The 27,899-nt window shown below is 48.4% G+C and overlaps 13 non-coding genes and 2 pseudogenes across 13 annotated transcripts; all 15 read left to right on the forward strand.

Annotated features, from left to right (window-relative positions):
- The first annotated feature begins 1,449 nt into the window (after window positions 1-1,449).
- Window positions 1,450-1,640, forward strand: LOC142264896 (U2 spliceosomal RNA). The gene has a single exon (XR_012731314.1). It is a non-coding gene; the product is annotated as a U2 spliceosomal RNA (small nuclear RNA).
- A 1,387-nt stretch (window positions 1,641-3,027) lies between these two features.
- On the forward strand, window positions 3,028-3,218 carry LOC142264809 (U2 spliceosomal RNA). Its single transcript, XR_012731242.1, has one exon. It is a non-coding gene; the product is annotated as a U2 spliceosomal RNA (small nuclear RNA).
- Window positions 3,219-4,605: 1,387 nt separating this feature from the next.
- LOC142264821 (U2 spliceosomal RNA) lies at window positions 4,606-4,796 on the forward strand. The gene has a single exon (XR_012731253.1). It is a non-coding gene; the product is annotated as a U2 spliceosomal RNA (small nuclear RNA).
- Window positions 4,797-6,183: 1,387 nt separating this feature from the next.
- On the forward strand, window positions 6,184-6,288 carry LOC142264849 (U2 spliceosomal RNA; annotated as a pseudogene).
- A 5,428-nt stretch (window positions 6,289-11,716) lies between these two features.
- Window positions 11,717-11,921, forward strand: LOC142264838 (U2 spliceosomal RNA; annotated as a pseudogene).
- Window positions 11,922-13,308: 1,387 nt separating this feature from the next.
- On the forward strand, window positions 13,309-13,499 carry LOC142264834 (U2 spliceosomal RNA). Its single transcript, XR_012731264.1, has one exon. It is a non-coding gene; the product is annotated as a U2 spliceosomal RNA (small nuclear RNA).
- Window positions 13,500-14,886: 1,387 nt separating this feature from the next.
- On the forward strand, window positions 14,887-15,077 carry LOC142264846 (U2 spliceosomal RNA). The gene has a single exon (XR_012731272.1). It is a non-coding gene; the product is annotated as a U2 spliceosomal RNA (small nuclear RNA).
- A 1,387-nt stretch (window positions 15,078-16,464) lies between these two features.
- LOC142264853 (U2 spliceosomal RNA) lies at window positions 16,465-16,655 on the forward strand. Its single transcript, XR_012731275.1, has one exon. It is a non-coding gene; the product is annotated as a U2 spliceosomal RNA (small nuclear RNA).
- Window positions 16,656-18,042: 1,387 nt separating this feature from the next.
- Window positions 18,043-18,233, forward strand: LOC142264854 (U2 spliceosomal RNA). The gene has a single exon (XR_012731276.1). It is a non-coding gene; the product is annotated as a U2 spliceosomal RNA (small nuclear RNA).
- Window positions 18,234-19,620: 1,387 nt separating this feature from the next.
- Window positions 19,621-19,811, forward strand: LOC142264856 (U2 spliceosomal RNA). Its single transcript, XR_012731277.1, has one exon. It is a non-coding gene; the product is annotated as a U2 spliceosomal RNA (small nuclear RNA).
- A 1,387-nt stretch (window positions 19,812-21,198) lies between these two features.
- On the forward strand, window positions 21,199-21,389 carry LOC142264857 (U2 spliceosomal RNA). The gene has a single exon (XR_012731278.1). It is a non-coding gene; the product is annotated as a U2 spliceosomal RNA (small nuclear RNA).
- A 1,387-nt stretch (window positions 21,390-22,776) lies between these two features.
- LOC142264858 (U2 spliceosomal RNA) lies at window positions 22,777-22,967 on the forward strand. The gene has a single exon (XR_012731279.1). It is a non-coding gene; the product is annotated as a U2 spliceosomal RNA (small nuclear RNA).
- Window positions 22,968-24,354: 1,387 nt separating this feature from the next.
- LOC142264859 (U2 spliceosomal RNA) lies at window positions 24,355-24,545 on the forward strand. Its single transcript, XR_012731280.1, has one exon. It is a non-coding gene; the product is annotated as a U2 spliceosomal RNA (small nuclear RNA).
- A 1,387-nt stretch (window positions 24,546-25,932) lies between these two features.
- LOC142264861 (U2 spliceosomal RNA) lies at window positions 25,933-26,123 on the forward strand. The gene has a single exon (XR_012731282.1). It is a non-coding gene; the product is annotated as a U2 spliceosomal RNA (small nuclear RNA).
- A 1,387-nt stretch (window positions 26,124-27,510) lies between these two features.
- On the forward strand, window positions 27,511-27,701 carry LOC142264862 (U2 spliceosomal RNA). The gene has a single exon (XR_012731283.1). It is a non-coding gene; the product is annotated as a U2 spliceosomal RNA (small nuclear RNA).
- The last annotated feature ends 198 nt before the right edge of the window (window positions 27,702-27,899 follow it).

Raw genomic sequence — 27,899 nt, forward strand, 5'->3', positions numbered from 1 at the left:
TATGTCAGAGTACAGTTACAATCAAAGCATGGGTTACAAACAGGCATACACAGTTCCAGCAGTTACCTTGTTGCGTCTGGCCACAGGGGGGCGCTGTAGACCAGGTTTCTAGGATTCTTCCTCACAGGTCTTTCCCAACCAGGCCCCCGAGCAGAAGAACGCTGGAAAATGGCCGAAGTAGGGTTATCAACCTGGGCAAATCCAGGTCTCCTCCTACCTTAGTGACCTCACAGGGAAGCACTGCCACTCCCCCTGCATGGATCAGAATTATCCAGAAAAGGGGATTTTGGCCATAACTTTGCCTGGGAGCGTCGTAGGCGGACGCCAATGCTCTCATTGTGACAGTTATGAATTTAGCTGCAGAACGAGGGGACTCATGACCTGTCTACGAGTTCCCATATGGCTGATATCACGTTTGGTGTGTTTCCCAATGTCCTACTTCCATAAAAAGGGTGTGCCAGCATCGTCCACATGCGGAGACACCATTGTTATGGTTGCCATATTTATCGGAGATATGGCTTGCGAGATATGAACCATTTTTTACTGGAGTCGTTCTGTCTGGCTATTTCCATAGCCTTGCTAACTAGCTAGCAGCTCCTACTACAGGGTGACGGCAGGGAGTCATCCTGTATCCATTGTCCTAAAGCCACCTAATTTCCATATCACAGGACATGGCCATGGATTTGTTGCTAAACCAGTTGTGTGAAGGGAAGGGGGTAGTGACACCAGGAGAGGGCTTCCTGACATGACTTGAATGTCATGATTTATCGTCATATCTCCGGATTTACCTCACAGTAAGCTTTTCTGTAGTCTGCCTGTTGATGTATTTTCCGTTTGAACTGTGCACAACATGAAGAGACGGAACACTGGCGGCTTGTCACAATGCCCCCCGATGACATCACAATAGCGCTGCTGCCTAGAAAACAAGCTGCGCAGAAGAAGTTGTTCTTTGGGTGGGAGGGTGGGCTAGTGGAAGGAGGGGGCAATCTCTTTTTTTCCCGGGTGGTAGGGGGATGACAGGAGAAGGGAAGCGGGTGGTGAGAAAGGTACAGAGGGCAGGGTTTGGGGGCTGGGAAGGAAAGGGAAAAGATTAGGGTTTGGGGATGATGAAAGGGCTTTCTACGGGTAAGGATGGCAAAGGGTGGCAGTGACGGAAAGTCAGGCAACCTGTCCTGTCCGTCTTTTTGTATCGTGAATTGGAAAGACTGCAAGGGGGAGGGGAGTTGCTTGCGCCCTAAAGGAGGAGTTATTCAGATTCATTGCAGTGGGCGGCGGCTGCAAAACGCACCATTCTTCTTGTTTTGGCTCTGCAAAGCAGCCTTTTCAAGGGTTGGCTTGGGTGACAAAATGTCTTGTGTAGGCGTGGGTTTGTCTCCCTCTCGCTCTCTCTCCCTAAGATGTGTCCGGCATAGGCCAGGGTGCCACTCGAGGCCCAAACCAATTCTGGTTATCGCTTCTCGGCCTTTTGGCTAAGATCAAGTGTAGTATCTGTTCTTATCAGTTTAATATCTGATACGTCCCCTATCTGGGGACCATATATTAAATGGATTTTTAGAACAGGGAGATGGAAAAAGAGCTTGCTCTGTCCACTCCACGCATTGACCTGGTATTGCAGTACCTCCAGGAACGGTGCACCCCTTCTTAACCCAGTTTCCAAAAGCAGAACTCAATTCACCTGATTCATATTAGCCCGATTTAATGAATTGGAAGAAAGCATACGTCTTCATATGCACCTCAATTTGGCCCATTCACTTTTCACACTTCCTCCTTTTGTTTTTTATCTTTCACACTTTTGACTTTCTTTATTCATCCAAATAGCAAACTCATCACCACTCAACCTGACCAACTCGGCTATGTCCCCGTGCTGCAGTTCTCTGTCTTATCTAGATCATTTGCAATTGAATGGAATAGATCCCTTTTGGACAAAGTGGATTCACCTGCTGCTGCAGTGACCACAGGTGTGATAACATCTAGAATTGGCATCTGGTGCGATCTCTCCGCTTCCACTCCAAAGAAAGTTACCTGTTTATTCCTATCATGCATTGGTTTTTGGGGTTTTCTTTGAGTAATGATGATCTCTTTAGTAGTCTGTTGGCGCCCTCTCCTGGAGGAATAGTTTGCTTGCTCTTGGACATTCTAAAAGAGAGGTCATGATAGACATTGAGCTTCTGAGCTCAATTGGGGACAGTCATGGGTGATGAATGTTTGCAACCTACTGCGAAGCCTCATACCGCAATATAAGGAACGTCAAATACTAAGAAAGGGCGGCCTATGAAAGAATTACTACTTTCAATAAGTACACTTAAACGGCTAATTGGGAATAGAAAAACTGTAAAAAGCCCTCTGAGAAAGCCCCCCTCTAACCTTTGATAGTAAGCTTTTCTGTAGTCTGCCTGTTGATGTATTTTCCGTTTGAACTGTGCACAACATGAAGAGACGGAACACTGGCGGCTTGTCACAATGCCCCCCGATGACATCACAATAGCGCTGCTGCCTAGAAAACAAGCTGCGCAGAAGAAGTTGTTCTTTGGGTGGGAGGGTGGGCTAGTGGAAGGAGGGGGCAATCTCTTTTTTTCCCGGGTGGTAGGGGGATGACAGGAGAAGGGAAGCGGGTGGTGAGAAAGGTACAGAGGGCAGGGTTTGGGGGCTGGGAAGGAAAGGGAAAAGATTAGGGTTTGGGGATGATGAAAGGGCTTTCTACGGGTAAGGATGGCAAAGGGTGGCAGTGACGGAAAGTCAGGCAACCTGTCCTGTCCGTCTTTTTGTATCGTGAATTGGAAAGACTGCAAGGGGGAGGGGAGTTGCTTGCGCCCTAAAGGAGGAGTTATTCAGATTCATTGCAGTGGGCGGCGGCTGCAAAACGCACCATTCTTCTTGTTTTGGCTCTGCAAAGCAGCCTTTTCAAGGGTTGGCTTGGGTGACAAAATGTCTTGTGTAGGCGTGGGTTTGTCTCCCTCTCGCTCTCTCTCCCTAAGATGTGTCCGGCATAGGCCAGGGTGCCACTCGAGGCCCAAACCAATTCTGGTTATCGCTTCTCGGCCTTTTGGCTAAGATCAAGTGTAGTATCTGTTCTTATCAGTTTAATATCTGATACGTCCCCTATCTGGGGACCATATATTAAATGGATTTTTAGAACAGGGAGATGGAAAAAGAGCTTGCTCTGTCCACTCCACGCATTGACCTGGTATTGCAGTACCTCCAGGAACGGTGCACCCCTTCTTAACCCAGTTTCCAAAAGCAGAACTCAATTCACCTGATTCATATTAGCCCGATTTAATGAATTGGAAGAAAGCATACGTCTTCATATGCACCTCAATTTGGCCCATTCACTTTTCACACTTCCTCCTTTTGTTTTTTATCTTTCACACTTTTGACTTTCTTTATTCATCCAAATAGCAAACTCATCACCACTCAACCTGACCAACTCGGCTATGTCCCCGTGCTGCAGTTCTCTGTCTTATCTAGATCATTTGCAATTGAATGGAATAGATCCCTTTTGGACAAAGTGGATTCACCTGCTGCTGCAGTGACCACAGGTGTGATAACATCTAGAATTGGCATCTGGTGCGATCTCTCCGCTTCCACTCCAAAGAAAGTTACCTGTTTATTCCTATCATGCATTGGTTTTTGGGGTTTTCTTTGAGTAATGATGATCTCTTTAGTAGTCTGTTGGCGCCCTCTCCTGGAGGAATAGTTTGCTTGCTCTTGGACATTCTAAAAGAGAGGTCATGATAGACATTGAGCTTCTGAGCTCAATTGGGGACAGTCATGGGTGATGAATGTTTGCAACCTACTGCGAAGCCTCATACCGCAATATAAGGAACGTCAAATACTAAGAAAGGGCGGCCTATGAAAGAATTACTACTTTCAATAAGTACACTTAAACGGCTAATTGGGAATAGAAAAACTGTAAAAAGCCCTCTGAGAAAGCCCCCCTCTAACCTTTGATAGTAAGCTTTTCTGTAGTCTGCCTGTTGATGTATTTTCCGTTTGAACTGTGCACAACATGAAGAGACGGAACACTGGCGGCTTGTCACAATGCCCCCCGATGACATCACAATAGCGCTGCTGCCTAGAAAACAAGCTGCGCAGAAGAAGTTGTTCTTTGGGTGGGAGGGTGGGCTAGTGGAAGGAGGGGGCAATCTCTTTTTTTCCCGGGTGGTAGGGGGATGACAGGAGAAGGGAAGCGGGTGGTGAGAAAGGTACAGAGGGCAGGGTTTGGGGGCTGGGAAGGAAAGGGAAAAGATTAGGGTTTGGGGATGATGAAAGGGCTTTCTACGGGTAAGGATGGCAAAGGGTGGCAGTGACGGAAAGTCAGGCAACCTGTCCTGTCCGTCTTTTTGTATCGTGAATTGGAAAGACTGCAAGGGGGAGGGGAGTTGCTTGCGCCCTAAAGGAGGAGTTATTCAGATTCATTGCAGTGGGCGGCGGCTGCAAAACGCACCATTCTTCTTGTTTTGGCTCTGCAAAGCAGCCTTTTCAAGGGTTGGCTTGGGTGACAAAATGTCTTGTGTAGGCGTGGGTTTGTCTCCCTCTCGCTCTCTCTCCCTAAGATGTGTCCGGCATAGGCCAGGGTGCCACTCGAGGCCCAAACCAATTCTGGTTATCGCTTCTCGGCCTTTTGGCTAAGATCAAGTGTAGTATCTGTTCTTATCAGTTTAATATCTGATACGTCCCCTATCTGGGGACCATATATTAAATGGATTTTTAGAACAGGGAGATGGAAAAAGAGCTTGCTCTGTCCACTCCACGCATTGACCTGGTATTGCAGTACCTCCAGGAACGGTGCACCCCTTCTTAACCCAGTTTCCAAAAGCAGAACTCAATTCACCTGATTCATATTAGCCCGATTTAATGAATTGGAAGAAAGCATACGTCTTCATATGCACCTCAATTTGGCCCATTCACTTTTCACACTTCCTCCTTTTGTTTTTTATCTTTCACACTTTTGACTTTCTTTATTCATCCAAATAGCAAACTCATCACCACTCAACCTGACCAACTCGGCTATGTCCCCGTGCTGCAGTTCTCTGTCTTATCTAGATCATTTGCAATTGAATGGAATAGATCCCTTTTGGACAAAGTGGATTCACCTGCTGCTGCAGTGACCACAGGTGTGATAACATCTAGAATTGGCATCTGGTGCGATCTCTCCGCTTCCACTCCAAAGAAAGTTACCTGTTTATTCCTATCATGCATTGGTTTTTGGGGTTTTCTTTGAGTAATGATGATCTCTTTAGTAGTCTGTTGGCGCCCTCTCCTGGAGGAATAGTTTGCTTGCTCTTGGACATTCTAAAAGAGAGGTCATGATAGACATTGAGCTTCTGAGCTCAATTGGGGACAGTCATGGGTGATGAATGTTTGCAACCTACTGCGAAGCCTCATACCGCAATATAAGGAACGTCAAATACTAAGAAAGGGCGGCCTATGAAAGAATTACTACTTTCAATAAGTACACTTAAACGGCTAATTGGGAATAGAAAAACTGTAAAAAGCCCTCTGAGAAAGCCCCCCTCTAACCTTTGATAGTAAGCTTTTCTGTAGTCTGCCTGTTGATGTATTTTCCGTTTGAACTGTGCACAACATGAAGAGACGGAACACTGGCGGCTTGTCACAATGCCCCCCGATGACATCACAATAGCGCTGCTGCCTAGAAAACAAGCTGCGCAGAAGAAGTTGTTCTTTGGGTGGGAGGGTGGGCTAGTGGAAGGAGGGGGCAATCTCTTTTTTTCCCGGGTGGTAGGGGGATGACAGGAGAAGGGAAGCGGGTGGTGAGAAAGGTACAGAGGGCAGGGTTTGGGGGCTGGGAAGGAAAGGGAAAAGATTAGGGTTTGGGGATGATGAAAGGGCTTTCTACGGGTAAGGATGGCAAAGGGTGGCAGTGACGGAAAGTCAGGCAACCTGTCCTGTCCGTCTTTTTGTATCGTGAATTGGAAAGACTGCAAGGGGGAGGGGAGTTGCTTGCGCCCTAAAGGAGGAGTTATTCAGATTCATTGCAGTGGGCGGCGGCTGCAAAACGCACCATTCTTCTTGTTTTGGCTCTGCAAAGCAGCCTTTTCAAGGGTTGGCTTGGGTGACAAAATGTCTTGTGTAGGCGTGGGTTTGTCTCCCTCTCGCTCTCTCTCCCTAAGATGTGTCCGGCATAGGCCAGGGTGCCACTCGAGGCCCAAACCAATTCTGGTTATCGCTTCTCGGCCTTTTGGCTAAGATCAAGTGTAGTATCTGTTCTTATCAGAACAAACTGAGCTAGCTACACTTGACGAGATACGATCAGGGAGACGAGCTCCAAAGCCCAGCCGAGACCGGAAGAGGGAGATCGGACGGAAGAAGAGCTTGGCAGAAAGAAGCAAGAAGACGAAGGCTCGGAGAAGACTTGGGGAGACCAGAGGAACTTCGAGGAGGAACACAGCGGGAGAAGACACCCGGAGAAGAATCCAAGATCCAGCTCCGGGAACTCAAGCAGGAACCAGCCATGGCAAGCAAGCCAGAGAAGGCAGCCAAGAAGGCTCAGGACCCAGGGACCTCCAGGAAGGCTCATCCAGAGGCTTCTTCGGCCCAAGAGGCCCCTACCTCCGACGCCAGCCAGCCGGAGGGAGCCCGGACGCCGCCTGAAAAGGCTCCAACCCTGGAGCCTTGGATGCGGCAGACGGTCGCCCTGAAGCTAAAGGCGGTGGATGGTAGGTTGCCGGACATGTCCAGCGACGTGTTCTGCAAGAAGATGATTCTGGATCAGGGCTTCTCCAGGGCGGAAACCCTGAGTGTCCAGACCTTCATGACTGGCATTTTTCTGGTAACCTTTGCCACGGTGAATGCCTGCAGGAGATACTGGGAGGCGATGAACGCAGCGATGCCGGACTCCCCTTTTCATTCTTTTTTAGGATCCTGTCCTATACAGAGGGATGAGAAGAGGATCACGGTCTCCATGCGGAACCCGCACACCCCAGGAAGAGACATCTCCACGTTCCTGGGACGTCTCTGCACAGTGGTGAGGGAGCCATCCCACATCCTTAACGGCAACGGATTCTGGACGGGTAAGTGGTCAGTAACCGTTCGACTCTACAGGGAACCAGCATCCGAGGATGGTCTCCAGCACCTGCCCCCGACATTCTCTCTGGGAAACTCCTTTGGTCTCATCTACTACCCGGACATGCCACACAACTGCAGGAAATGTGGCGGGAAAGGGCATTCGATGAAGACCTGCAAGGAGGACGCCTGCAGGGTTTGCCGGGTGACAGGACACAGCTCCAAGGACTGCCCAAAGAAGAAGACTTGCAACCTATGTGGACAGGCGGACCACCTTTACAAGGACTGCCCACAGCGGGAGAAATCCTGGGCAAGGGTTGCCGCGGCGACCCAGTATCGGGTAGTCACAGCTTCGTCGACCAAGGCAGCTACGACCAAGGCCACAGAGGCCAAGGACAAGGCGGCCAAGAACCCGGCGACCGTGGCTCCAGCCGATGCCCCAGCAGCCACGGAGTCCAGGGAAAAGAAGGGTAAGAAAACTGTTGCCCCCTCCCTGGTCCCCCCCCCTGTCACCCCTGTCCAAACCCCTCCCCCCCCGGCCAACCCTACTGAGGATTCCACTACCTCCACCTCATTTCCCTACTCCTCAGTTGGTCTCCTCACCCCCCCCCCAAAGCCCACTCTCCCTCCCCAGACCATGAGAGCAGAGGGCCTCAGCACTCTTGCACTTTTCACCGAGGAGGATTTTCCAGCTCTTGTCTCCTCAGGTACAGGCCAAAGGAAAAGGAAGGTGGAAGATAGTCCTGTCGCAGAACCTTCCAAGCTGTTCATTGTGGACCCCAATCCACCCCAGGAAGAGGAGGATGGCCTCCTCCCAGAACCGGACGTGTTGGAGCAGATGGTGGAGTCCCTTGTGGCCGAAGAAGAAATGGAGGAGTCGGAAGCCACTGAGGCACCATCCCTGCTCGAGCAGCTAGAAGAAGAGGGTCTGCTGGAGATACCCTTACCAGCAGGTGCCAAAGAGGAAGAACCGCCCGACCGGAGTGGTAACTAAGGCACACCGCCTGCTCTAACTTTCTCTTTCCTCCAATGACTGCTAACATTAACATCTTTTCCATTAATGTTAGGAGCATCAGAGACAAGTTCCGACGTCAGACAATTTTTGCGTTCCTTAACACTCAGTCTAGTGATGTATTTTTCCTGCAGGAATGCTCCCTTCCCTCCTCTAGGTCCTTCAACCATCTGGCCAGGGAGTGGACCCATGGCCCATCCTACTGGTCTGGCGGGGGCGACTGTAGGTCCGCGGGGGTCGCCGTGCTGATCAGGGGAAGCGCCTTCACATTGGACTCTGTTCAGGAAATCGTCTGCGGCAGGTTACTGCTCGTGGATGGCACCTGGGCGGGAGAACCTGTCAGGTTCATCAATGTGTATGCTTCTCCTGTGAAGAGCGATCGACTGGAGCTCCTCCAAGCCCTGCGCCCTCAGCTCGCTACCGCCAGGACGGTAGTGATGGCCGGGGATTTCAACTGCCCAATTGAGGAGGATGGACGCAGTTCTGGAACGGCTGCCAAGTTGGACGTCACATCCAAACTGCTCATTGAGATGGTGACCGAAGCCTCTCTTGTGGACGTTGTTGGCTCCATCGGACACGGATCCGTGAACTATTCATGGTGCCGATCCGATGGCTCGCTGCGTTCCAGGATTGACTTTGTGTTTACCTCTCGGGCGGTTGGGCGGAGTGGGCACTCGATGGTCCCCTGCTTCTTCTCTGACCACAGAGCCATTCACTTTCAAGGTGTGCTGGGCCATGGCTTCCCCATTGGCCCGGGCTCCTGGAAGCTGAACTGCTCTCTGCTGGAAAAGGGTGAGATTCTGGAGGAGCTTAGAGCTGCCTACTCCACGTGGCGGGCCTACAAGGCGGGCTTCCAGTCTGTTTCTGACTGGTGGGAATACGTTAAACTCGAGTTCCGTTTCTTCTTTCAGGCAAAGAGTCAACAACAGGCGTGTCTGAAGAGGAGGGACTTCAGGAGACTCCAGCGTGAGCTGCGTTCCCTGCAGGACCTTCTTCGATGCGGCTGGGACGTGAGAGAGGAGCTGGAGGAGACTAAGAGGAGCCTGAAAAGGCACTTCGAGGAGGAGTCCGAGCGAATTGTCTTCCGTTCCAAAGTGGAGAACCTGGAGAAGGGTGAGAAATGTAACTCGTTCTTTTTCAGGAAACTCCACGCCGGTCACACGCCCATGAATGAACTACGAGACGAGAGTGGAAGCATACGACGCGGGAAAGAGAATGTGATGAAGGTCGTCAGCGACTTCTACAGCGAACTCTACGCCCGCAAGACTACTGACCCCGAGGCCGCCGATAAGTTCCTGTCAGGTATCACTAACCATCTTGACCCTGCAGACGCGGCGGCCATGGACGTTCCTCTGACGGTGGACGAGCTGCTCTCGGCCGCCAAATCCTTTAGTTCTGGCAGGACACCGGGCAGTGACGGCCTCCCAGCAGAGCTCTATGTAGCGCTGGGAGACCTAATCTGTCCGGACCTGTTAGGGCTGTATGAGGAGATGGTGGTGGAGGGCAGAATGCCTCCATCTCTGAGGGAAGGAATGGTCACGATCCTGTACAAGCGTAAAGGAGAGAGGTGCGACCTGAAGAATTGGCGTCCCATCACCCTTCTGAATGTCGACTACAAGATCCTGGCCAAGACGATGGCAACGAGACTGAAGACGGTTATCGGACGGATCATCCACCCGGATCAGACTTGCGGCATCCCCGGACGTCGCATCGCAGACAGCCTGGCTCTCATGCGGGACACGGTCGAGTACATCAAAGCCCGCCGGGTGCACGCAGCCCTGATCTCGTTGGATCAGGAAAAGGCCTTCGACCGTGTTTCCCATGAGTTCCTGGGCAAAGCTCTGCACAGGTTAGGTTTGGGTAACATGTTTTGTTTGTATGTCCAACTAATGTATTTTGATATTCACAGCTCGGTGTTGGTAAACGGCTGGAAGACTGACCCCTTCCCGGTCCTCTCAGGGGTCAGACAAGGCTGTCCTCTGTCACCTCTTCTTTTTGTTTGTGTTATAGAACTCTTTGCAGAGGCTATCCGGCGGAATGGAGAGATCAGAGGGATCACCGCACCAGGACCAGAACGCTTCGAGGTCAAGTGCTCGCTCTACATGGACGACGTGACCGTCTTCTGCGCGGACCGGCGCTCAGTCGACACCCTCGTCCAGACCTGTGAGACCTTCGGACGGGCTTCGGGAGCCAAAGTCAACTGCGGGAAGTCGGAAGCCATGCTCTTCGGGGACTGGCAGCCGGCCTCTTCCGCCCCCTTCCCTTTCAGCATCCAGCCGGATTTCATCAAGGTTCTTGGAGTCTGGTTCGGGAAGGAAGGAGCAGCCCTCAAGTCCTGGGAGGAACGCTTGACCAAGATCACCCAACGGATCGGTCTGTGGAGCCTCAGACGCCTCACCTGTGAGGGCAAAGCACTGGTCCTGCGTAACGAGGTACTGCCCGTGCTGCAGTACACGGCCCAGGCCTGGCCCCCCCTTGCCACCGTGTGCAGGGCCATTACCAGGACGGTGTTTCGTTTTGTCTGGGGATCCAAGATGGACAGAGTAAAGCGGAGCATCATGTACAAGGATCCTCGCAAGGGTGGGAAGGGCGTACCCGATATCCCCACCCTCCTGCGATCCTCCTTCGTATGTGACTGCGTTCGCCGAACTCTGCGAGTCAAGAGAGGTTCCGCGGGTGGGTCCATGTCTCGCTTCTTCCTGCTCCCCCTTTGGAGACGGTTAGGCTGGGACAAGTGGGACAGCTCCTTCCCCTACAACTGGACGGCGCCATGGTTCTACGGAGACGTGGTTCGGTTTGTGAGGGAACACCAACTGGAGGGACTCAAGCCTGATTTGTGGAAGCCAAAGACTATCCACAAACTCATCAGAGCCAAGGACGAAATGGAGAACATTCCAGGACTTCATCACGACACACTGGAGACTGTTTGGACAAACGTGTCATCGGCTGGATTGACCAACGGGCACAAGGACTTGTCATGGATGGCGATACAGGGCGGACTGCCCGTCCGGTCATTCATGCACGCCCGGAACCTGTGCAAAACCCGGTACTGCCCAAGGTGCCCCTTCATGGAGGAAACATCGCTGCACGCCTTTTGGGACTGCCGTTTCGCACAGCGCCTGTTGGTTGCCCTGGAGGATGACCTGAGGAACTCCGTCCCCAGAGGGAGCCTATCGTACCATTCCGTACTTTATGGACTCTTCCCTGGGACTCACACCGTTGGAGCCATCCAGGAGGCTTGGCGCCTTATGAACTGCTTTAAGGACGCTATTTGGGTCGCCAGGAACCGGCTCATCTTGAAGAGGGAGAGGATGTCTATCCAGGATTGCCGCAGGCTGATCCACAGCCTGCTCAGAGACTATTCCATCATGGACAGTCCGGACGACAGCGCCGAGGAGGAGGTTTAGACCTCTTCCATGCCCCCTCCCTCCTTTTCCCGTTATGTGCGTCTTTCAATAAAGCTTCGGGCCTGTGATTTCCCCACCCTATCCCCCTTTTCCCCTACCCCCATCCCCCAATCGCCGGTTCGTCGTTATTTATTGTCTAACTTTTTCTTTCAGCTTGAGTGTTATGGATAAGCATAGGAGCGTGATGTATAGTTTAGTGCGTCGTACTCTATGGCTATGTAAGAAGGATTGTATATTTCTGTGTGTACGGGGCTGCGGCACTGTACACGGTTTGTTACCTTTTTGTGAGTAGTGCATGATAATAAAGATGCTGTTAAATCAAAAAATCTGTTCTTATCAGTTTAATATCTGATACGTCCCCTATCTGGGGACCATATATTAAATGGATTTTTAGAACAGGGAGATGGAAAAAGAGCTTGCTCTGTCCACTCCACGCATTGACCTGGTATTGCAGTACCTCCAGGAACGGTGCACCCCTTCTTAACCCAGTTTCCAAAAGCAGAACTCAATTCACCTGATTCATATTAGCCCGATTTAATGAATTGGAAGAAAGCATACGTCTTCATATGCACCTCAATTTGGCCCATTCACTTTTCACACTTCCTCCTTTTGTTTTTTATCTTTCACACTTTTGACTTTCTTTATTCATCCAAATAGCAAACTCATCACCACTCAACCTGACCAACTCGGCTATGTCCCCGTGCTGCAGTTCTCTGTCTTATCTAGATCATTTGCAATTGAATGGAATAGATCCCTTTTGGACAAAGTGGATTCACCTGCTGCTGCAGTGACCACAGGTGTGATAACATCTAGAATTGGCATCTGGTGCGATCTCTCCGCTTCCACTCCAAAGAAAGTTACCTGTTTATTCCTATCATGCATTGGTTTTTGGGGTTTTCTTTGAGTAATGATGATCTCTTTAGTAGTCTGTTGGCGCCCTCTCCTGGAGGAATAGTTTGCTTGCTCTTGGACATTCTAAAAGAGAGGTCATGATAGACATTGAGCTTCTGAGCTCAATTGGGGACAGTCATGGGTGATGAATGTTTGCAACCTACTGCGAAGCCTCATACCGCAATATAAGGAACGTCAAATACTAAGAAAGGGCGGCCTATGAAAGAATTACTACTTTCAATAAGTACACTTAAACGGCTAATTGGGAATAGAAAAACTGTAAAAAGCCCTCTGAGAAAGCCCCCCTCTAACCTTTGATAGTAAGCTTTTCTGTAGTCTGCCTGTTGATGTATTTTCCGTTTGAACTGTGCACAACATGAAGAGACGGAACACTGGCGGCTTGTCACAATGCCCCCCGATGACATCACAATAGCGCTGCTGCCTAGAAAACAAGCTGCGCAGAAGAAGTTGTTCTTTGGGTGGGAGGGTGGGCTAGTGGAAGGAGGGGGCAATCTCTTTTTTTCCCGGGTGGTAGGGGGATGACAGGAGAAGGGAAGCGGGTGGTGAGAAAGGTACAGAGGGCAGGGTTTGGGGGCTGGGAAGGAAAGGGAAAAGATTAGGGTTTGGGGATGATGAAAGGGCTTTCTACGGGTAAGGATGGCAAAGGGTGGCAGTGACGGAAAGTCAGGCAACCTGTCCTGTCCGTCTTTTTGTATCGTGAATTGGAAAGACTGCAAGGGGGAGGGGAGTTGCTTGCGCCCTAAAGGAGGAGTTATTCAGATTCATTGCAGTGGGCGGCGGCTGCAAAACGCACCATTCTTCTTGTTTTGGCTCTGCAAAGCAGCCTTTTCAAGGGTTGGCTTGGGTGACAAAATGTCTTGTGTAGGCGTGGGTTTGTCTCCCTCTCGCTCTCTCTCCCTAAGATGTGTCCGGCATAGGCCAGGGTGCCACTCGAGGCCCAAACCAATTCTGGTTATCGCTTCTCGGCCTTTTGGCTAAGATCAAGTGTAGTATCTGTTCTTATCAGTTTAATATCTGATACGTCCCCTATCTGGGGACCATATATTAAATGGATTTTTAGAACAGGGAGATGGAAAAAGAGCTTGCTCTGTCCACTCCACGCATTGACCTGGTATTGCAGTACCTCCAGGAACGGTGCACCCCTTCTTAACCCAGTTTCCAAAAGCAGAACTCAATTCACCTGATTCATATTAGCCCGATTTAATGAATTGGAAGAAAGCATACGTCTTCATATGCACCTCAATTTGGCCCATTCACTTTTCACACTTCCTCCTTTTGTTTTTTATCTTTCACACTTTTGACTTTCTTTATTCATCCAAATAGCAAACTCATCACCACTCAACCTGACCAACTCGGCTATGTCCCCGTGCTGCAGTTCTCTGTCTTATCTAGATCATTTGCAATTGAATGGAATAGATCCCTTTTGGACAAAGTGGATTCACCTGCTGCTGCAGTGACCACAGGTGTGATAACATCTAGAATTGGCATCTGGTGCGATCTCTCCGCTTCCACTCCAAAGAAAGTTACCTGTTTATTCCTATCATGCATTGGTTTTTGGGGTTTTCTTTGAGTAATGATGATCTCTTTAGTAGTCTGTTGGCGCCCTCTCCTGGAGGAATAGTTTGCTTGCTCTTGGACATTCTAAAAGAGAGGTCATGATAGACATTGAGCTTCTGAGCTCAATTGGGGACAGTCATGGGTGATGAATGTTTGCAACCTACTGCGAAGCCTCATACCGCAATATAAGGAACGTCAAATACTAAGAAAGGGCGGCCTATGAAAGAATTACTACTTTCAATAAGTACACTTAAACGGCTAATTGGGAATAGAAAAACTGTAAAAAGCCCTCTGAGAAAGCCCCCCTCTAACCTTTGATAGTAAGCTTTTCTGTAGTCTGCCTGTTGATGTATTTTCCGTTTGAACTGTGCACAACATGAAGAGACGGAACACTGGCGGCTTGTCACAATGCCCCCCGATGACATCACAATAGCGCTGCTGCCTAGAAAACAAGCTGCGCAGAAGAAGTTGTTCTTTGGGTGGGAGGGTGGGCTAGTGGAAGGAGGGGGCAATCTCTTTTTTTCCCGGGTGGTAGGGGGATGACAGGAGAAGGGAAGCGGGTGGTGAGAAAGGTACAGAGGGCAGGGTTTGGGGGCTGGGAAGGAAAGGGAAAAGATTAGGGTTTGGGGATGATGAAAGGGCTTTCTACGGGTAAGGATGGCAAAGGGTGGCAGTGACGGAAAGTCAGGCAACCTGTCCTGTCCGTCTTTTTGTATCGTGAATTGGAAAGACTGCAAGGGGGAGGGGAGTTGCTTGCGCCCTAAAGGAGGAGTTATTCAGATTCATTGCAGTGGGCGGCGGCTGCAAAACGCACCATTCTTCTTGTTTTGGCTCTGCAAAGCAGCCTTTTCAAGGGTTGGCTTGGGTGACAAAATGTCTTGTGTAGGCGTGGGTTTGTCTCCCTCTCGCTCTCTCTCCCTAAGATGTGTCCGGCATAGGCCAGGGTGCCACTCGAGGCCCAAACCAATTCTGGTTATCGCTTCTCGGCCTTTTGGCTAAGATCAAGTGTAGTATCTGTTCTTATCAGTTTAATATCTGATACGTCCCCTATCTGGGGACCATATATTAAATGGATTTTTAGAACAGGGAGATGGAAAAAGAGCTTGCTCTGTCCACTCCACGCATTGACCTGGTATTGCAGTACCTCCAGGAACGGTGCACCCCTTCTTAACCCAGTTTCCAAAAGCAGAACTCAATTCACCTGATTCATATTAGCCCGATTTAATGAATTGGAAGAAAGCATACGTCTTCATATGCACCTCAATTTGGCCCATTCACTTTTCACACTTCCTCCTTTTGTTTTTTATCTTTCACACTTTTGACTTTCTTTATTCATCCAAATAGCAAACTCATCACCACTCAACCTGACCAACTCGGCTATGTCCCCGTGCTGCAGTTCTCTGTCTTATCTAGATCATTTGCAATTGAATGGAATAGATCCCTTTTGGACAAAGTGGATTCACCTGCTGCTGCAGTGACCACAGGTGTGATAACATCTAGAATTGGCATCTGGTGCGATCTCTCCGCTTCCACTCCAAAGAAAGTTACCTGTTTATTCCTATCATGCATTGGTTTTTGGGGTTTTCTTTGAGTAATGATGATCTCTTTAGTAGTCTGTTGGCGCCCTCTCCTGGAGGAATAGTTTGCTTGCTCTTGGACATTCTAAAAGAGAGGTCATGATAGACATTGAGCTTCTGAGCTCAATTGGGGACAGTCATGGGTGATGAATGTTTGCAACCTACTGCGAAGCCTCATACCGCAATATAAGGAACGTCAAATACTAAGAAAGGGCGGCCTATGAAAGAATTACTACTTTCAATAAGTACACTTAAACGGCTAATTGGGAATAGAAAAACTGTAAAAAGCCCTCTGAGAAAGCCCCCCTCTAACCTTTGATAGTAAGCTTTTCTGTAGTCTGCCTGTTGATGTATTTTCCGTTTGAACTGTGCACAACATGAAGAGACGGAACACTGGCGGCTTGTCACAATGCCCCCCGATGACATCACAATAGCGCTGCTGCCTAGAAAACAAGCTGCGCAGAAGAAGTTGTTCTTTGGGTGGGAGGGTGGGCTAGTGGAAGGAGGGGGCAATCTCTTTTTTTCCCGGGTGGTAGGGGGATGACAGGAGAAGGGAAGCGGGTGGTGAGAAAGGTACAGAGGGCAGGGTTTGGGGGCTGGGAAGGAAAGGGAAAAGATTAGGGTTTGGGGATGATGAAAGGGCTTTCTACGGGTAAGGATGGCAAAGGGTGGCAGTGACGGAAAGTCAGGCAACCTGTCCTGTCCGTCTTTTTGTATCGTGAATTGGAAAGACTGCAAGGGGGAGGGGAGTTGCTTGCGCCCTAAAGGAGGAGTTATTCAGATTCATTGCAGTGGGCGGCGGCTGCAAAACGCACCATTCTTCTTGTTTTGGCTCTGCAAAGCAGCCTTTTCAAGGGTTGGCTTGGGTGACAAAATGTCTTGTGTAGGCGTGGGTTTGTCTCCCTCTCGCTCTCTCTCCCTAAGATGTGTCCGGCATAGGCCAGGGTGCCACTCGAGGCCCAAACCAATTCTGGTTATCGCTTCTCGGCCTTTTGGCTAAGATCAAGTGTAGTATCTGTTCTTATCAGTTTAATATCTGATACGTCCCCTATCTGGGGACCATATATTAAATGGATTTTTAGAACAGGGAGATGGAAAAAGAGCTTGCTCTGTCCACTCCACGCATTGACCTGGTATTGCAGTACCTCCAGGAACGGTGCACCCCTTCTTAACCCAGTTTCCAAAAGCAGAACTCAATTCACCTGATTCATATTAGCCCGATTTAATGAATTGGAAGAAAGCATACGTCTTCATATGCACCTCAATTTGGCCCATTCACTTTTCACACTTCCTCCTTTTGTTTTTTATCTTTCACACTTTTGACTTTCTTTATTCATCCAAATAGCAAACTCATCACCACTCAACCTGACCAACTCGGCTATGTCCCCGTGCTGCAGTTCTCTGTCTTATCTAGATCATTTGCAATTGAATGGAATAGATCCCTTTTGGACAAAGTGGATTCACCTGCTGCTGCAGTGACCACAGGTGTGATAACATCTAGAATTGGCATCTGGTGCGATCTCTCCGCTTCCACTCCAAAGAAAGTTACCTGTTTATTCCTATCATGCATTGGTTTTTGGGGTTTTCTTTGAGTAATGATGATCTCTTTAGTAGTCTGTTGGCGCCCTCTCCTGGAGGAATAGTTTGCTTGCTCTTGGACATTCTAAAAGAGAGGTCATGATAGACATTGAGCTTCTGAGCTCAATTGGGGACAGTCATGGGTGATGAATGTTTGCAACCTACTGCGAAGCCTCATACCGCAATATAAGGAACGTCAAATACTAAGAAAGGGCGGCCTATGAAAGAATTACTACTTTCAATAAGTACACTTAAACGGCTAATTGGGAATAGAAAAACTGTAAAAAGCCCTCTGAGAAAGCCCCCCTCTAACCTTTGATAGTAAGCTTTTCTGTAGTCTGCCTGTTGATGTATTTTCCGTTTGAACTGTGCACAACATGAAGAGACGGAACACTGGCGGCTTGTCACAATGCCCCCCGATGACATCACAATAGCGCTGCTGCCTAGAAAACAAGCTGCGCAGAAGAAGTTGTTCTTTGGGTGGGAGGGTGGGCTAGTGGAAGGAGGGGGCAATCTCTTTTTTTCCCGGGTGGTAGGGGGATGACAGGAGAAGGGAAGCGGGTGGTGAGAAAGGTACAGAGGGCAGGGTTTGGGGGCTGGGAAGGAAAGGGAAAAGATTAGGGTTTGGGGATGATGAAAGGGCTTTCTATGGGTAAGGATGGCAAAGGGTGGCAGTGACGGAAAGTCAGGCAACCTGTCCTGTCCGTCTTTTTGTATCGTGAATTGGAAAGACTGCAAGGGGGAGGGGAGTTGCTTGCGCCCTAAAGGAGGAGTTATTCAGATTCATTGCAGTGGGCGGCGGCTGCAAAACGCACCATTCTTCTTGTTTTGGCTCTGCAAAGCAGCCTTTTCAAGGGTTGGCTTGGGTGACAAAATGTCTTGTGTAGGCGTGGGTTTGTCTCCCTCTCGCTCTCTCTCCCTAAGATGTGTCCGGCATAGGCCAGGGTGCCACTCGAGGCCCAAACCAATTCTGGTTATCGCTTCTCGGCCTTTTGGCTAAGATCAAGTGTAGTATCTGTTCTTATCAGTTTAATATCTGATACGTCCCCTATCTGGGGACCATATATTAAATGGATTTTTAGAACAGGGAGATGGAAAAAGAGCTTGCTCTGTCCACTCCACGCATTGACCTGGTATTGCAGTACCTCCAGGAACGGTGCACCCCTTCTTAACCCAGTTTCCAAAAGCAGAACTCAATTCACCTGATTCATATTAGCCCGATTTAATGAATTGGAAGAAAGCATACGTCTTCATATGCACCTCAATTTGGCCCATTCACTTTTCACACTTCCTCCTTTTGTTTTTTATCTTTCACACTTTTGACTTTCTTTATTCATCCAAATAGCAAACTCATCACCACTCAACCTGACCAACTCGGCTATGTCCCCGTGCTGCAGTTCTCTGTCTTATCTAGATCATTTGCAATTGAATGGAATAGATCCCTTTTGGACAAAGTGGATTCACCTGCTGCTGCAGTGACCACAGGTGTGATAACATCTAGAATTGGCATCTGGTGCGATCTCTCCGCTTCCACTCCAAAGAAAGTTACCTGTTTATTCCTATCATGCATTGGTTTTTGGGGTTTTCTTTGAGTAATGATGATCTCTTTAGTAGTCTGTTGGCGCCCTCTCCTGGAGGAATAGTTTGCTTGCTCTTGGACATTCTAAAAGAGAGGTCATGATAGACATTGAGCTTCTGAGCTCAATTGGGGACAGTCATGGGTGATGAATGTTTGCAACCTACTGCGAAGCCTCATACCGCAATATAAGGAACGTCAAATACTAAGAAAGGGCGGCCTATGAAAGAATTACTACTTTCAATAAGTACACTTAAACGGCTAATTGGGAATAGAAAAACTGTAAAAAGCCCTCTGAGAAAGCCCCCCTCTAACCTTTGATAGTAAGCTTTTCTGTAGTCTGCCTGTTGATGTATTTTCCGTTTGAACTGTGCACAACATGAAGAGACGGAACACTGGCGGCTTGTCACAATGCCCCCCGATGACATCACAATAGCGCTGCTGCCTAGAAAACAAGCTGCGCAGAAGAAGTTGTTCTTTGGGTGGGAGGGTGGGCTAGTGGAAGGAGGGGGCAATCTCTTTTTTTCCCGGGTGGTAGGGGGATGACAGGAGAAGGGAAGCGGGTGGTGAGAAAGGTACAGAGGGCAGGGTTTGGGGGCTGGGAAGGAAAGGGAAAAGATTAGGGTTTGGGGATGATGAAAGGGCTTTCTACGGGTAAGGATGGCAAAGGGTGGCAGTGACGGAAAGTCAGGCAACCTGTCCTGTCCGTCTTTTTGTATCGTGAATTGGAAAGACTGCAAGGGGGAGGGGAGTTGCTTGCGCCCTAAAGGAGGAGTTATTCAGATTCATTGCAGTGGGCGGCGGCTGCAAAACGCACCATTCTTCTTGTTTTGGCTCTGCAAAGCAGCCTTTTCAAGGGTTGGCTTGGGTGACAAAATGTCTTGTGTAGGCGTGGGTTTGTCTCCCTCTCGCTCTCTCTCCCTAAGATGTGTCCGGCATAGGCCAGGGTGCCACTCGAGGCCCAAACCAATTCTGGTTATCGCTTCTCGGCCTTTTGGCTAAGATCAAGTGTAGTATCTGTTCTTATCAGTTTAATATCTGATACGTCCCCTATCTGGGGACCATATATTAAATGGATTTTTAGAACAGGGAGATGGAAAAAGAGCTTGCTCTGTCCACTCCACGCATTGACCTGGTATTGCAGTACCTCCAGGAACGGTGCACCCCTTCTTAACCCAGTTTCCAAAAGCAGAACTCAATTCACCTGATTCATATTAGCCCGATTTAATGAATTGGAAGAAAGCATACGTCTTCATATGCACCTCAATTTGGCCCATTCACTTTTCACACTTCCTCCTTTTGTTTTTTATCTTTCACACTTTTGACTTTCTTTATTCATCCAAATAGCAAACTCATCACCACTCAACCTGACCAACTCGGCTATGTCCCCGTGCTGCAGTTCTCTGTCTTATCTAGATCATTTGCAATTGAATGGAATAGATCCCTTTTGGACAAAGTGGATTCACCTGCTGCTGCAGTGACCACAGGTGTGATAACATCTAGAATTGGCATCTGGTGCGATCTCTCCGCTTCCACTCCAAAGAAAGTTACCTGTTTATTCCTATCATGCATTGGTTTTTGGGGTTTTCTTTGAGTAATGATGATCTCTTTAGTAGTCTGTTGGCGCCCTCTCCTGGAGGAATAGTTTGCTTGCTCTTGGACATTCTAAAAGAGAGGTCATGATAGACATTGAGCTTCTGAGCTCAATTGGGGACAGTCATGGGTGATGAATGTTTGCAACCTACTGCGAAGCCTCATACCGCAATATAAGGAACGTCAAATACTAAGAAAGGGCGGCCTATGAAAGAATTACTACTTTCAATAAGTACACTTAAACGGCTAATTGGGAATAGAAAAACTGTAAAAAGCCCTCTGAGAAAGCCCCCCTCTAACCTTTGATAGTAAGCTTTTCTGTAGTCTGCCTGTTGATGTATTTTCCGTTTGAACTGTGCACAACATGAAGAGACGGAACACTGGCGGCTTGTCACAATGCCCCCCGATGACATCACAATAGCGCTGCTGCCTAGAAAACAAGCTGCGCAGAAGAAGTTGTTCTTTGGGTGGGAGGGTGGGCTAGTGGAAGGAGGGGGCAATCTCTTTTTTTCCCGGGTGGTAGGGGGATGACAGGAGAAGGGAAGCGGGTGGTGAGAAAGGTACAGAGGGCAGGGTTTGGGGGCTGGGAAGGAAAGGGAAAAGATTAGGGTTTGGGGATGATGAAAGGGCTTTCTACGGGTAAGGATGGCAAAGGGTGGCAGTGACGGAAAGTCAGGCAACCTGTCCTGTCCGTCTTTTTGTATCGTGAATTGGAAAGACTGCAAGGGGGAGGGGAGTTGCTTGCGCCCTAAAGGAGGAGTTATTCAGATTCATTGCAGTGGGCGGCGGCTGCAAAACGCACCATTCTTCTTGTTTTGGCTCTGCAAAGCAGCCTTTTCAAGGGTTGGCTTGGGTGACAAAATGTCTTGTGTAGGCGTGGGTTTGTCTCCCTCTCGCTCTCTCTCCCTAAGATGTGTCCGGCATAGGCCAGGGTGCCACTCGAGGCCCAAACCAATTCTGGTTATCGCTTCTCGGCCTTTTGGCTAAGATCAAGTGTAGTATCTGTTCTTATCAGTTTAATATCTGATACGTCCCCTATCTGGGGACCATATATTAAATGGATTTTTAGAACAGGGAGATGGAAAAAGAGCTTGCTCTGTCCACTCCACGCATTGACCTGGTATTGCAGTACCTCCAGGAACGGTGCACCCCTTCTTAACCCAGTTTCCAAAAGCAGAACTCAATTCACCTGATTCATATTAGCCCGATTTAATGAATTGGAAGAAAGCATACGTCTTCATATGCACCTCAATTTGGCCCATTCACTTTTCACACTTCCTCCTTTTGTTTTTTATCTTTCACACTTTTGACTTTCTTTATTCATCCAAATAGCAAACTCATCACCACTCAACCTGACCAACTCGGCTATGTCCCCGTGCTGCAGTTCTCTGTCTTATCTAGATCATTTGCAATTGAATGGAATAGATCCCTTTTGGACAAAGTGGATTCACCTGCTGCTGCAGTGACCACAGGTGTGATAACATCTAGAATTGGCATCTGGTGCGATCTCTCCGCTTCCACTCCAAAGAAAGTTACCTGTTTATTCCTATCATGCATTGGTTTTTGGGGTTTTCTTTGAGTAATGATGATCTCTTTAGTAGTCTGTTGGCGCCCTCTCCTGGAGGAATAGTTTGCTTGCTCTTGGACATTCTAAAAGAGAGGTCATGATAGACATTGAGCTTCTGAGCTCAATTGGGGACAGTCATGGGTGATGAATGTTTGCAACCTACTGCGAAGCCTCATACCGCAATATAAGGAACGTCAAATACTAAGAAAGGGCGGCCTATGAAAGAATTACTACTTTCAATAAGTACACTTAAACGGCTAATTGGGAATAGAAAAACTGTAAAAAGCCCTCTGAGAAAGCCCCCCTCTAACCTTTGATAGTAAGCTTTTCTGTAGTCTGCCTGTTGATGTATTTTCCGTTTGAACTGTGCACAACATGAAGAGACGGAACACTGGCGGCTTGTCACAATGCCCCCCGATGACATCACAATAGCGCTGCTGCCTAGAAAACAAGCTGCGCAGAAGAAGTTGTTCTTTGGGTGGGAGGGTGGGCTAGTGGAAGGAGGGGGCAATCTCTTTTTTTCCCGGGTGGTAGGGGGATGACAGGAGAAGGGAAGCGGGTGGTGAGAAAGGTACAGAGGGCAGGGTTTGGGGGCTGGGAAGGAAAGGGAAAAGATTAGGGTTTGGGGATGATGAAAGGGCTTTCTACGGGTAAGGATGGCAAAGGGTGGCAGTGACGGAAAGTCAGGCAACCTGTCCTGTCCGTCTTTTTGTATCGTGAATTGGAAAGACTGCAAGGGGGAGGGGAGTTGCTTGCGCCCTAAAGGAGGAGTTATTCAGATTCATTGCAGTGGGCGGCGGCTGCAAAACGCACCATTCTTCTTGTTTTGGCTCTGCAAAGCAGCCTTTTCAAGGGTTGGCTTGGGTGACAAAATGTCTTGTGTAGGCGTGGGTTTGTCTCCCTCTCGCTCTCTCTCCCTAAGATGTGTCCGGCATAGGCCAGGGTGCCACTCGAGGCCCAAACCAATTCTGGTTATCGCTTCTCGGCCTTTTGGCTAAGATCAAGTGTAGTATCTGTTCTTATCAGTTTAATATCTGATACGTCCCCTATCTGGGGACCATATATTAAATGGATTTTTAGAACAGGGAGATGGAAAAAGAGCTTGCTCTGTCCACTCCACGCATTGACCTGGTATTGCAGTACCTCCAGGAACGGTGCACCCCTTCTTAACCCAGTTTCCAAAAGCAGAACTCAATTCACCTGATTCATATTAGCCCGATTTAATGAATTGGAAGAAAGCATACGTCTTCATATGCACCTCAATTTGGCCCATTCACTTTTCACACTTCCTCCTTTTGTTTTTTATCTTTCACACTTTTGACTTTCTTTATTCATCCAAATAGCAAACTCATCACCACTCAACCTGACCAACTCGGCTATGTCCCCGTGCTGCAGTTCTCTGTCTTATCTAGATCATTTGCAATTGAATGGAATAGATCCCTTTTGGACAAAGTGGATTCACCTGCTGCTGCAGTGACCACAGGTGTGATAACATCTAGAATTGGCATCTGGTGCGATCTCTCCGCTTCCACTCCAAAGAAAGTTACCTGTTTATTCCTATCATGCATTGGTTTTTGGGGTTTTCTTTGAGTAATGATGATCTCTTTAGTAGTCTGTTGGCGCCCTCTCCTGGAGGAATAGTTTGCTTGCTCTTGGACATTCTAAAAGAGAGGTCATGATAGACATTGAGCTTCTGAGCTCAATTGGGGACAGTCATGGGTGATGAATGTTTGCAACCTACTGCGAAGCCTCATACCGCAATATAAGGAACGTCAAATACTAAGAAAGGGCGGCCTATGAAAGAATTACTACTTTCAATAAGTACACTTAAACGGCTAATTGGGAATAGAAAAACTGTAAAAAGCCCTCTGAGAAAGCCCCCCTCTAACCTTTGATAGTAAGCTTTTCTGTAGTCTGCCTGTTGATGTATTTTCCGTTTGAACTGTGCACAACATGAAGAGACGGAACACTGGCGGCTTGTCACAATGCCCCCCGATGACATCACAATAGCGCTGCTGCCTAGAAAACAAGCTGCGCAGAAGAAGTTGTTCTTTGGGTGGGAGGGTGGGCTAGTGGAAGGAGGGGGCAATCTCTTTTTTTCCCGGGTGGTAGGGGGATGACAGGAGAAGGGAAGCGGGTGGTGAGAAAGGTACAGAGGGCAGGGTTTGGGGGCTGGGAAGGAAAGGGAAAAGATTAGGGTTTGGGGATGATGAAAGGGCTTTCTACGGGTAAGGATGGCAAAGGGTGGCAGTGACGGAAAGTCAGGCAACCTGTCCTGTCCGTCTTTTTGTATCGTGAATTGGAAAGACTGCAAGGGGGAGGGGAGTTGCTTGCGCCCTAAAGGAGGAGTTATTCAGATTCATTGCAGTGGGCGGCGGCTGCAAAACGCACCATTCTTCTTGTTTTGGCTCTGCAAAGCAGCCTTTTCAAGGGTTGGCTTGGGTGACAAAATGTCTTGTGTAGGCGTGGGTTTGTCTCCCTCTCGCTCTCTCTCCCTAAGATGTGTCCGGCATAGGCCAGGGTGCCACTCGAGGCCCAAACCAATTCTGGTTATCGCTTCTCGGCCTTTTGGCTAAGATCAAGTGTAGTATCTGTTCTTATCAGTTTAATATCTGATACGTCCCCTATCTGGGGACCATATATTAAATGGATTTTTAGAACAGGGAGATGGAAAAAGAGCTTGCTCTGTCCACTCCACGCATTGACCTGGTATTGCAGTACCTCCAGGAACGGTGCACCCCTTCTTAACCCAGTTTCCAAAAGCAGAACTCAATTCACCTGATTCATATTAGCCCGATTTAATGAATTGGAAGAAAGCATACGTCTTCATATGCACCTCAATTTGGCCCATTCACTTTTCACACTTCCTCCTTTTGTTTTTTATCTTTCACACTTTTGACTTTCTTTATTCATCCAAATAGCAAACTCATCACCACTCAACCTGACCAACTCGGCTATGTCCCCGTGCTGCAGTTCTCTGTCTTATCTAGATCATTTGCAATTGAATGGAATAGATCCCTTTTGGACAAAGTGGATTCACCTGCTGCTGCAGTGACCACAGGTGTGATAACATCTAGAATTGGCATCTGGTGCGATCTCTCCGCTTCCACTCCAAAGAAAGTTACCTGTTTATTCCTATCATGCATTGGTTTTTGGGGTTTTCTTTGAGTAATGATGATCTCTTTAGTAGTCTGTTGGCGCCCTCTCCTGGAGGAATAGTTTGCTTGCTCTTGGACATTCTAAAAGAGAGGTCATGATAGACATTGAGCTTCTGAGCTCAATTGGGGACAGTCATGGGTGATGAATGTTTGCAACCTACTGCGAAGCCTCATACCGCAATATAAGGAACGTCAAATACTAAGAAAGGGCGGCCTATGAAAGAATTACTACTTTCAATAAGTACACTTAAACGGCTAATTGGGAATAGAAAAACTGTAAAAAGCCCTCTGAGAAAGCCCCCCTCTAACCTTTGATAGTAAGCTTTTCTGTAGTCTGCCTGTTGATGTATTTTCCGTTTGAACTGTGCACAACATGAAGAGACGGAACACTGGCGGCTTGTCACAATACCCCCCGATGACATCACAATAGCGCTGCTGCCTAGAAAACAAGCTGCGCAGAAGAAGTTGTTCTTTGGGTGGGAGGGTGGGCTAGTGGAAGGAGGGGGCAATCTCTTTTTTTCCCGGGTGGTAGGGGGATGACAGGAGAAGGGAAGCGGGTGGTGAGAAAGGTACAGAGGGCAGGGTTTGGGGGCTGGGAAGGAAAGGGAAAAGATTAGGGTTTGGGGATGATGAAAGGGCTTTCTACGGGTAAGGATGGCAAAGGGTGGCAGTGACGGAAAGTCAGGCAACCTGTCCTGTCCGTCTTTTTGTATCGTGAATTGGAAAGACTGCAAGGGGGAGGGGAGTTGCTTGCGCCCTAAAGGAGGAGTTATTCAGATTCATTGCAGTGGGCGGCGGCTGCAAAACGCACCATTCTTCTTGTTTTGGCTCTGCAAAGCAGCCTTTTCAAGGGTTGGCTTGGGTGACAAAATGTCTTGTGTAGGCGTGGGTTTGTCTCCCTCTCGCTCTCTCTCCCTAAGATGTGTCCGGCATAGGCCAGGGTGCCACTCGAGGCCCAAACCAATTCTGGTTATCGCTTCTCGGCCTTTTGGCTAAGATCAAGTGTAGTATCTGTTCTTATCAGTTTAATATCTGATACGTCCCCTATCTGGGGACCATATATTAAATGGATTTTTAGAACAGGGAGATGGAAAAAGAGCTTGCTCTGTCCACTCCACGCATTGACCTGGTATTGCAGTACCTCCAGGAACGGTGCACCCCTTCTTAACCCAGTTTCCAAAAGCAGAACTCAATTCACCTGATTCATATTAGCCCGATTTAATGAATTGGAAGAAAGCATACGTCTTCATATGCACCTCAATTTGGCCCATTCACTTTTCACACTTCCTCCTTTTGTTTTTTATCTTTCACACTTTTGACTTTCTTTATTCATCCAAATAGCAAACTCATCACCACTCAACCTGACCAACTCGGCTATGTCCCCGTGCTGCAGTTCTCTGTCTTATCTAGATCATTTGCAATTGAATGGAATAGATCCCTTTTGGACAAAGTGGATTCACCTGCTGCTGCAGTGACCACAGGTGTGATAACATCTAGAATTGGCATCTGGTGCGATCTCTCCGCTTCCACTCCAAAGAAAGTTACCTGTTTATTCCTATCATGCATTGGTTTTTGGGGTTTTCTTTGAGTAATGATGATCTCTTTAGTAGTCTGTTGGCGCCCTCTCCTGGAGGAATAGTTTGCTTGCTCTTGGACATTCTAAAAGAGAGGTCATGATAGACATTGAGCTTCTGAGCTCAATTGGGGACAGTCATGGGTGATGAATGTTTGCAACCTACTGCGAAGCCTCATACCGCAATATAAGGAACGTCAAATACTAAGAAAGGGCGGCCTATGAAAGAATTACTACTTTCAATAAGTACACTTAAACGGCTAATTGGGAATAGAAAAACTGTAAAAAGCCCTCTGAGAAAGCCCCCCTCTAACCTTTGATAGTAAGCTTTTCTGTAGTCTGCCTGTTGATGTATTTTCCGTTTGAACTGTGCACAACATGAAGAGACGGAACACTGGCGGCTTGTCACAATGCCCCCCGATGACATCACAATAGCGCTGCTGCCTAGAAAACAAGCTGCGCAGAAGAAGTTGTTCTTTGGGTGGGAGGGTGGGCTAGTGGAAGGAGGGGGCAATCTCTTTTTTTCCCGGGTGGTAGGGGGATGACAGGAGAAGGGAAGCGGGTGGTGAGAAAGGTACAGAGGGCAGGGTTTGGGGGCTGGGAAGGAAAGGGAAAAGATTAGGGTTTGGGGATGATGAAAGGGCTTTCTACGGGTAAGGATGGCAAAGGGTGGCAGTGACGGAAAGTCAGGCAACCTGTCCTGTCCGTCTTTTTGTATCGTGAATTGGAAAGACTGCAAGGGGGAGGGGAGTTGCTTGCGCCCTAAAGGAGGAGTTATTCAGATTCATTGCAGTGGGCGGCGGCTGCAAAACGCACCATTCTTCTTGTTTTGGCTCTGCAAAGCAGCCTTTTCAAGGGTTGGCTTGGGTGACAAAATGTCTTGTGTAGGCGTGGGTTTGTCTCCCTCTCGCTCTCTCTCCCTAAGATGTGTCCGGCATAGGCCAGGGTGCCACTCGAGGCCCAAACCAATTCTGGTTATCGCTTCTCGGCCTTTTGGCTAAGATCAAGTGTAGTATCTGTTCTTATCAGTTTAATATCTGATACGTCCCCTATCTGGGGACCATATATTAAATGGATTTTTAGAACAGGGAGATGGAAAAAGAGCTTGCTCTGTCCACTCCACGCATTGACCTGGTATTGCAGTACCTCCAGGAACGGTGCACCCCTTCTTAACCCAGTTTCCAAAAGCAGAACTCAATTCACCTGATTCATATTAGCCCGATTTAATGAATTGGAAGAAAGCATACGTCTTCATATGCACCTCAATTTGGCCCATTCACTTTTCACACTTCCTCCTTTTGTTTTTTATCTTTCACACTTTTGACTTTCTTTATTCATCCAAATAGCAAACTCATCACCACTCAAC

This window comes from Anomaloglossus baeobatrachus, unplaced genomic scaffold, assembly GCF_048569485.1.
Source record: "Anomaloglossus baeobatrachus isolate aAnoBae1 unplaced genomic scaffold, aAnoBae1.hap1 Scaffold_2712, whole genome shotgun sequence".
In the NCBI taxonomy this organism is placed as follows: domain Eukaryota; kingdom Metazoa; phylum Chordata; class Amphibia; order Anura; family Aromobatidae; genus Anomaloglossus; species Anomaloglossus baeobatrachus.